This window comes from Chiloscyllium plagiosum, unplaced genomic scaffold (genome assembly GCF_037043375.1).
Source record: "Chiloscyllium plagiosum isolate Xiang-an unplaced genomic scaffold, Cpla_swu_hap1 HiC_scaffold_9, whole genome shotgun sequence".
Taxonomy (NCBI): Eukaryota; Metazoa; Chordata; class Chondrichthyes; order Orectolobiformes; family Hemiscylliidae; genus Chiloscyllium; species Chiloscyllium plagiosum.
The window spans coordinates 104,683,411-104,693,869 of NW_028270147.1; positions in this window are offsets into that span (position 1 = coordinate 104,683,411).

The following is a 10,459-nucleotide window of genomic DNA, read 5'->3' on the forward strand; positions in this document are numbered from 1 at the left end:
TAATTATTTATTAAATATGCTAAACCTGAATCAAACCTTGCTTAAACCACAATTGGATACTGTGTGCAGGCTGATCATCATACTATAAATAGAAAAAGGGGAAACTGAAGTGGGTACACAGACAAGGTTGACAAGGTTGGTCACAGAAATGTGTGGGTTCACATGTCAGGAAAGGGTTAACAAGCTACATCTCTTTGCTCTGAAAGGCAGCCAAACAGGGACATAATAGAGGTCTTTAAAATGTTGAGAGGGTTCAGCAGACTGGATACAGTCAGAATGTTTCCTTTCACAGGGAAGAGCATACCTTGAGGCCACAAAGTAGTCACCAAGAAATCCATCAGGGAGATATGGAAGTTCTGCAGAATTGGATTACAACAATGAACACTGCACAGGGAGTGGTTGAATCAGATATCATACGGGTGTTTAAGGGGAAGATAGACAAGATTAGAGGGAGAAAGGAATAGAGGGTCAGTGTAATAGATGAGCAAAGGTGACAGGAGTCTCAAGTGGAGCAGTAACACTGATGTGAACTGATTAGAACAAATCATAGAATCCCTCAGTGTGGAAACAGGCCATTTAGTCCATTGAGTCCATAATGACCCTTCGAACAGCATCCCACCCAGACTCACTCCCCTACGCTATCAGTGTAACGCTGCATTTCCCATGGCTAATTCACCTAGCCTGCATATCGCTAGGCTCTATGGGCAATTTAGCATGGCCAATCCACCTGACATGCATATTTGTGGACCGCGGGAGGAAACCCATGCAGACACGGGGAGAATGTGCAAACTCCACACAGTCGCCTGAAAGTAGAATTGAACCCGGGTTCCTGGCACTGTGAGGCAGCAGAGCTCGCCATTGAGCCATGGTACTGCCCTAATATGACCTGTTTGCATCCTCTGTAGTGTACTCAATTGCCTTCATAGGATAAAAAAGCTTACACAATGATGTCAAGCTGATAATTCCACCAGGAAAAACAATTCCTGCAACATTTGCATGTACCTCCAGTTTCCCAACACACTCCACTGAAAGGCAAAGCAAGCTTTGCACTAGTGAAAGTTTTCACATTGCAATCCCATTCTGAGACTGTTACACCAGGGCAATGAGTGTAAAGAAAGAAGATGAGGGTAAGAAAAAAGCTCCACTACTTGGAGAGCAGTAGCAGTGAAGCCATATTGATGCCCCACTCGCAGGGTCAAACATGACAACACCTCAGGGGGGATAATTAGAAACACCATATGCAGCAAACACACTGTCTTTGAAAAACACAGTTAAATGGACTTCATCTATTTATCTCTGTTCAGAGCCACACTGTCTCTCTCTTTCTCACCCTCTCTATAACATCACCAGCTGACAAATGAGCTGGTTGGCTTGCCAGCCTTTCACAGCAATATGCCTTATAAGGAGCCATAAGAGATATTTCTTTTCATCCATCTGACTGCGCATCTTCTTCAGTTTTTGCATGATGCTGCTGGTCTCACTGCCTGAAATCGAAACAGGGGAGGGACTCCACGTCTCCGTATCTGTTTGCAGGGGACTGGAAGTGGGGCTCACTTTGGAAACATTCTCCACTTCTGGTTGTTTTGCATTCCACTGGTCCTGTCGAGTTGGAACCTGAGAAGATACCAAGATGGACGCATGGAAAGTTAAGTTTGTTCCTAAAATGAAACAGCTCCAGAATTAGTTGCAGTGAAACACAGATGAGATTCAAAGACTGGTTTCTGCAACTAAGCAACATCATTTCCTTTCAGGCAGGCAGAGCGTTTCATTAGTTTTGAATTAATTGAGCTTTAATTAATTGAAAATTTCAAAAGTGAGACTGATTTTTTTGTTTGTTGAGAATGTTTATTCAGGAAACCGATTAAGGAGGGAGATGTAGATCAATTATAATAGAAGTAAGTGCAAGCAGATGAGTGGCTCAACAACCTAGTCCCATTCCTATGCACATGATCAAGTGCAAAAATGTTTTGACACCTTTGTAGCATATGCTGATAACAGGTAGGAGCCAGATTGCAGGGAGTGAAAGAACAGAAGCACAGATACATTGGGCTGAAAGCTCCATTTCTTGTGTTGTCACTTCCACAGAATGCAGAACAAAACACGATATCGATGAATACAAAGGATGGTATTCTCGGCAGCAGCAGGTATTCCTGCATATACAGCTTTAGGTTGCAGAGATTTGGACTCTACACAAGGGAACATGCGAACATATTATCAACTTAATAAAAGTACCGAGGCTTAAGTTGATGTTTCTCAGTGACAGACAAACCATTCTTACATCTTTTCTGTAAAATATTAAAAGTTTTATTTATATTGTAATGATAATATAGACCAGAAACCTGGCTGATAGCAAGTTTGGATTGAAAGTGATCACCCATCATTCATGCTGCTGAGTAAGTAATTCCTTACTTTAATAGTAACCTTGCATTGAACAGTTCAGGAGTTTGCAAATGGTGGGATACTAACCAACTTTCTCTCCCCAGCGGATTTGAGTTTCTCCTGAATTTTGATGGTGGTCTGGAGCATATGTTGAATCTCCTCCTGCTGTTTCAGAACCAGCTGCCTCGCCCTGTGAGCAGGCTTGTTGGCCTCTTGAAGATGCCCGATTCCAGCCTGTGATGAAATTGGATGCAATGTATTACCATTTAGAGACCAACCAAACCCGTCTTTACATCGTCAATAAATTTATTTTGACGACAGAGTACAGACAAAAATGAAGTCAGGGCATACAACTCCATAACCAATTAAGTTCGAAGTTGCACAGTTTCCAGGTGGCACTGCGCAACTTTTATAACTTATAATGCTTGTTCTTGAGGAAAACTTTGTTTTTCTTCGACAAAATGTATTGTCAACACAAACTCAAACAGTCAAGTACTCCAGGTGGAAAATCATCATGAAAGAGTTACTCACATTCTTTTTCGACAACTGATGCCTAACTTTGAGTGAGCATTTCTGATTTTATTTCAGGAGGTTGCTTCCTGGTCTGTGGTGAGTTAACTTGAGTTCTCAAACCTGAAAAACTGTCCTCAGCAGCCAAGTACTTTGCAGAAGAGAAAGATGATGAATAGGCAGATTTCCGCTTTCGAGAATTGCACATGAGCTCTTGCTGCTGGGCAAGTTGGAAAGTGTTTCTGGATTAGTGGTGCTGGAAGAGCACAGCAGTTCAGGCAGCATCCAAGGAGCTTCGAAATCGACGTTTCGGGCAAAAGCCCTTCATCAGGAATAAAGTTGGAAAGTGTGCCTGGGTTGAGTGAATACAGAATCTGGCAAATCTGTAGTGGGTCCAACAGCAAATAACGTAACATTCAAAGTCTGCGTGACACTGCCTGACACTGCGAGATTGGTAAAACCTCTGCCAACAAAAATCAGCAACTTGTTGAGACCATCACTATATTTTTCTCAGTTTTGGTTTGGAACTGTGAGCTGAAGTTAAGAATTGAACTTTGAAAAGCAACTTGTTTTAAAACAACTGAATAAGGCTCAGTCGTTTATAATACCAGAGTTGATTTTACTCCCCTTCTTGAACAAGGGGACGACATTTGTTATCCTCCAGTCTTCTGGCAGTATTCCTGTAGACAATGACAACATAAAGATCAAATCTCAAGGTTCTGCAATCTCCTCCCTGGCTTCCCAGAGAATCCTCAGTTTAATCCCATCCAGCCTCGAGGCCTTATCTATTTTCGCACTGTTCCGAATTGCTAACACCTCCTTATGAACCTCAATCCCGTCTAGTCTAATAGCCTGCATCGCAGTATTCTCCTCGACAACACTATCTTTGTCCGGTGTGAATACTAACAATATTCATTTCGTGCTTCCCCATCTCCTCGGACTCCATGCACAACATCCCACAACTATCCTTGATTGGCCCTGATCTTTCTCGTCATTCTTATCTTCCTGATATACTTATGGAAAGCTGTATGGTTTTCCTTGATCCCATCTGCCAGTGATTTTTCATGTTTCCTCCTGGCTCTTCGTAGCTCTCTCTTTCGGTCTTTCCTCACTAACTTGTAATTCTCAAGCTCCCTAACTGAGCTTCACGTCTCAACATAAGCCTTTTCTTCCTCTTGACAAGAGATTCAACTTCTTTAGTAAACCACAGCTCCCGACACATGGTATAATGATGCTGGAATTTACAGACAAACTTGGATAAATCTGCCCAAGTAGATCACACAGTTTCACCACTGCTGAATTAGCAACTAAACCAGAAAGAGAATGATCAGGGTTTAAGATTTTGTTAAACAGCAAATTCTTCTTAATATTTTCCAACTTTATGCCCCTCCATGCTTGTCATACTCAATTTAGAGAAAATTTATTTCAACAAGATATTGCTTATGCTCACAAAATTAATAAGGGTATTTTAAAAGAAAATCAGGAAATAAAAGGTTGGTGTCAGTAGAAGTGTCCACAAAGATGTTGAGCAGCCATAAAAACCCAACTAATTCATGGAGGGACTTAGAAGAAGGAAATCTTCTGCCCACAACTAGTATGGCATATGTGACTACAGTGTTATGGCAGCATGGATGGCATGCACACCATACCTACCAAGCATTGACCATCTCTTGCAATCCTTTTGAAATGAAGTGGTATTATCATCACTGCTTCCCTCACAATTAACACATTAGAGTTACCCTCGACCTGAAACTGAACCGGATCAGCTATACAATACTGTGTCAACAAAACCAGGTCAGAAGCTGAAAGTTCTTCACTAAGTAACTCACTTCCTGTCTCCCCAGTACATGCCCTCGAAACAGAACATCAAATAGTGTGTAGCAACTTGCTTGATCAGCATCACATTCACCAATCTATACATTCACGTCCTTCACCAATAAACAGTGAGAGCTATGTGCACTATATAATGCACTGCGGGAACTCACTGAATTCCTTCAACAGCATCTTCAAAGCCTCTGACCTCTACCACCTAAAAGGATGCAGACAGTAGATAACATGGTAACACCATTACTTGTAAATTCCTCTCCAAGCCATACAACATCCTGACTTAGCAATATACCATTCCTTCACTGCTATCGGATCAAAATCCCAGGTATTCCTTTCCTGTCAGCATTGTGGTTGTACCTGTAGCAGGTGAACTGCAGATGTTTGAGGAAATGGCTCACTATCACCTTCCCAAGTGCAATGAAGGATGGACAACAATACTGGCCTTAACAGCAGCGAAGAAATCCATTGAAGTAATTTGTTTAAAATCCTTACCCGTGGGTTAGGACAAGAGTGTTGCACAATCTGTTCCAGAGCCCTGAACTCCAAACCTAACAGCACTTGCGAGTTGATATGTTTATATTGACCAAGCAGATTGCAGGAGCTCAAGGCAGCTCACCACCATGACCATTTCGAGAATGAGGGATAGTAAATAAATACCAGTATTACCGGAAACATCCCAAATTCAAAGAACAAACTTAAAAATTCAAAAAAAAAGTCAAAATTACATTCATTCTACTCATTCCAAACAGTGAAAAGGGGAAAGATGATGTGAATACCTAGCTTCTGCACAACAGCCTCACAGCAATGAGAAAAGACAACAGCTTTCTCCCTTATCCGGAAAGGATTACTGGAAGTATCTGCACATTCTTACATTGCATTTTTGAAAGGCTATTCAGCCCAACATCACTGCATAGGTCAGCTACTCACTTTTGCTGGTGCTCCAACCAGGCCAGCTGTGCTTTGGTCTTCTCCTTCAAGGCTTGTTCTCGCAGCTTGAGGAGTGACACCTGGTGCTGTGCACGCAACTCCTCCTCCTCCATGTATTGTCGCACCATCTCCATGGTGAATTTAGAGAAACTGTCTTGACCTCCTGAAAAGGGCATGCTCAAATCATGCTGAACAGTGAAAGACAGGAGGACAAACAGTACAGAGTGAGGTGATCTGCTTCCCCTGACCCAAGCAAAACTTGCTCCATAATCCACGAAAACACAGGACTGACTGCAGACAACAACAACAATTAAAAGTAGCTGGAGTATCATCAGACATGTCAATCATGCTGCATCACAAGTGATCCCATCAAACTATCCCAATATTTATCAGGAGAAGTAAATGCTGACTGTCTTATTTCATCATCTGTAAAATACATTAAGACTGGCAAAGTCCCTCATACTGATAAATTTCTGGTCAGGACTCCAGTTACTAATTTGCTGCCAGGTTCTGATAAATAACCAAAAACAGAATAGGAGTTGCACATACGGAGAATAAGGGTGTCATGGTTACATCAACATTAACCAGGAGGTGGCTATTTAGCTTCTTGAGCCTATTCCACCATTCACCCAAATCATGGTAATCTTCAACATCATGACAAATCCCTGTCTTTGTCCCATAATCCTTCAGCATTTTGGTTAAAAATCTACCAATCTCAGATTTAAAATTTGTAACTGATTTCAAATCAATCACTGTTTGTGGAAGGGAGTTTCAAACTTCATCCATTTCCATGTGCAAAAGTGTTCCACAATATCACACCTCAATGTTCTGACTCTCACATTTTATCAATTCAATCTCTCTTCTTAAATTAAGCCTCAGAGCCCAAGTATCACTTCAGTAAGTCTACATTGCACTTCCACCAAGAGTGATACTCTTCTTAAGCCATGGTGCCCAGCCCTGACGGCTTGGACTGACTAGGTTTTGAACTGCTGAGGCATGACTTCTAATCCTTTGTTTTCGAGTCTTCTTTGGACATAAATGTCAACATTCCACTGGCCCCTTGATCACTTTTCTGAGCCTGTTTGTGACATTTTCATGAACTGTATGCAGCTGGATCACCCCCATCAAGTTTCTTTGAACTCCACTGTCTCTCGATTTTCACAATCAAGAAATATCCTATTTTGATCCAACCTCTCACTTGCCGACACAAACTCATCTGTAGATTTTTCATTTACTTAATCTATCAAGATTGCTTTCTGATTTTATGCTTCCATCTACCGACACTCGAGATCACTGCTAATCTGTACAGAGGCCCCAAATTTTGAATGTGGCTTTCCTTTCATTATGAATAGTGAATAGATAGGGCACCAACATAGATTTGTGCAGGTTATCTCTAACCATATCCTTCCAATTAGAATATCTCTTATTATCTGCACAAATGTCTCTTGTACAAATCAAATTCCTCTGCAAGCTCCACTTGTCTTTTGCATCTTATTACCCCCACCTTTAATGGACAGTAGAAAGTTGTCAATTCAGGGACATTCTTAGCAATCAAATTTAGCTTGTGTTTACCTGACGAGGTGAGCAAGGAATCCCAGTAAATATTAATCTCTGTCTTCACTACATGGTAACTTGATCACAAAGATTAACAATGCAAAAGATTTATTCCGCTTCAAGATTTATAAACTCTGGTAACATTGTTAGTGAGTGGTACTTATCTTTTAAAAAACACAGCCCCTGCCCAACACTTGCCTTCCACTCATTGCCCCAGCTGCTCCTCATCCTCTACATCTGAATCTCATGGCAAGATACCTAGAACATGGAGAGGAGCAACTATTCCAAGCACTGAGATCCCACTAACTGGCACCACCACTCACCCTTGGCTAACCCAAGGGAGAACTCACTTTTGCAGCTATTGAAGCCAATTGATCCTGCAGTATGTCCTCATCGGAATCATCCTGCTGGCTGTGTTTCTTCCCCATATTAAAGCATCGATGGCTCTCTGATGGCAGAAGGAGATGGAAGGATTTCTCTTCAATCTCATCTTCAGTCATTGACTCATCGAACTTAAGGGAGTACTCAGTGGCAAGAGAAGCAGAGTCTGGAGAGACAATAAATGATTGACATTGTTCTTTGTTATTTTCCATTGCTCACTGAAAGATTTAGAACTTGAACATGAAGTTAAAGGCCGAGCTAGAATCCTTGGATTAGTTATCTGCTCAAGGAGCAGAGTTGGGTTACAATTATTGATTCAACACGACTGTTATGTTGAATCACACATTGTTTAAGGGTACAGGAGGAAGTTTCCTTATGCACAACCACAGATCCAAGGGGAACACAAGAAAGTTGGATTGAATAGCTTAAGCATATGACTGAATAAAGGAATCTTGAAGTAAATCAGTGCAAGACATGTTACTATTTGACCCACATGTCCTTTGGGTATGGAAGGAGTGCTGACGTGACAATTGATTTGGTTGATTTGAATCACCTAACTAAAGAGACACCATTCCCCATTTAAGTCATGAGATCAGTGGAAGGACAAAACATCATTTAGATTTGATGAAGTCTGTTTTTTTCCCACTTGTCGCACATTGAATGGGCTTCTTCCTCTCGGGGGACTGTGGGCTGTAGTGTGCGGTCATTTACTGTCCCCCGGTGCATCCTCTCAAATTTTTAGTTGATGCAGTCTTTAAATTAATGGCTCCTGGGGTACGCCATATATTTATAGAAGGAGACTTTAATTGTCTCATGGACCCTGGGGTGGACAGGATGCCAAGGTGGCTGTTGGGTACACCTCTGCAGACTAGACAGTTAGTGGACTTGTGTGAGGAGTTGGGGCGAGTGGATGTGTGGAAGTGCCCCCACCCAAATGGGAGGGACTTTACCTTTTACTCCAACCCGCACAAGTGCCACACAAGAATTGAAATGTTCTTTGTTCCGTCGGTTTGTTTGGACTTGGTGTTAGCCTGCAGGATTGGGAACATAACTATTTCGGACCATGTGGCAGTATATTTAGATGTTAAGATCAAAGGTAGTGCAGGAGACACATGACAATGGTGCATGAATCCATTTCTGTTGAAGGATGACAACTTTGTACAGTATATCACAAGGGAGTTCAGGGTTTTTTGGGTCTTCAATCAGGCTACAGCCAGTAACCCATCAGTGCTCTGGGAGACCACCAAAGCATTCTTAAGGGGTACGATTATTTCACACTTGACAATGAGAAGGAGGCAGAGAGGAGAGCAGCAGCTGACAATTGAGGCCTGGCTGAAGGCAGCCAAATCGGCACATTATCCCAGACCATCCAGGGTCAAGTTGCAACAGGTCATGGCTCTCCGGGCTGCTCTGGACTCAGCGCTCATACAAGTGGCAAAGAGAGGGGTCTCCTTTGCAAAGCAAAGGCTGTTTGAATATGGGGATAAGCCAGGTAGATCCCTGGCTTACCTGGCTCGGAATTAAAGTGCTCCACAGTCCATTGTGTTTACCAGGGAGAGAACTGGCAATATCACTCGTGAACTGAGGAAGATCGATGCCAGATTCCAGGAGTTCAATGCAGAGTTATAACGGTCAGAGGGCTGTGGGGATGGAGAAGTGAGAATGGAATCCTTTTTTGAAAACTTGGACCTCCCTGGTATAAACGCAGATCAGACCTCCCTTTTAAATGTACCTCTGACAGTACAAGAGGTGGTAACGCACCTGGTCCAGACAGATTCCCATGTGGATTTTATAAGGAGTTCATACACGTCAGCTGAACCACTTCTGGACCTGTACAGTCATTCCTATGACCAGGACTGTCTTCTGCTCTCTCTTACAGAGGCTAATATCGCTCTTATTTTAAAGAAAGGAAAAGACCCTGAGGATTGTGCATTGTATAGACCCATCTCGTTGTTGAATGTGGATTTTAAAATTCTATCAAAGGTGTTAGCTCTGAGACAGGAGAAGATGCTGCCTGTTATTATAAAAGAGACGGGTTTTATCAAGGGCTGCAGCTCCTCCAACAACTTCAGGCGGGTATTGAACATCGTGCAACTATGTCAGCAGAGAATGATTCCGGGTTTGGTGGTCTCCCTGAAGGCAGAAAAGGCTTTTGTTCGGGTGGAATGGTCGTATCTCTTTGCTGTTCTAGATTGTTTTAGTCTGGGAAGGGCCTTCGCCAGGTGGGTGGCAGTGTTATATAAAGACACCAAGGTGGCAGTTATCACGAACAGGGTTAAATCGAGCAATTTTCATGTGGGGAAGAGCAGCTGACAGGGATATCCCCCTGTTATTGCTACTGTTTACCTTTGTATTTGAAGCACTGGCGGAGGCTATCCAAAAAGACCCTGAAACACTGGCACCGACGGTGGGATTTGGGGATCAAAAATCACTCTCTGTGCAGATGATGAGAGAGAAAAAGACTTTGACTATTTACACTATCCATGCCCCTTCTTGATTGTATAAACTTCTACAAAAACGCTTCAGTCTCCAATGCTCCGTGGGAAAAATGCTTCAACCTATTCAGCCTCTCCCTGTAACTCAGCCCCGGCAACATCCTTGTAAATCCTTTCTGCAACCTCCCAAGTTTAACATCCTTCCTATAGAAAGGCGATCAGAATTGTATGCAGTATTCTAGACTAGGCCTCACCAATGTCCTGTACAGTTGCAACGTAACACTTCAACCACTACAGTCAATGTTCTGACCGATGAAGGCAAGCATGCCAAATGCCTTCTTCACCACCCTCTCTACGTGCAACTCCACTTTCAAGGAACTATGCACCTGCATCCCGAGGTCTCTTTGTGCAGCAACACACCCAGGGCCCGACCGTTAACTGTATAA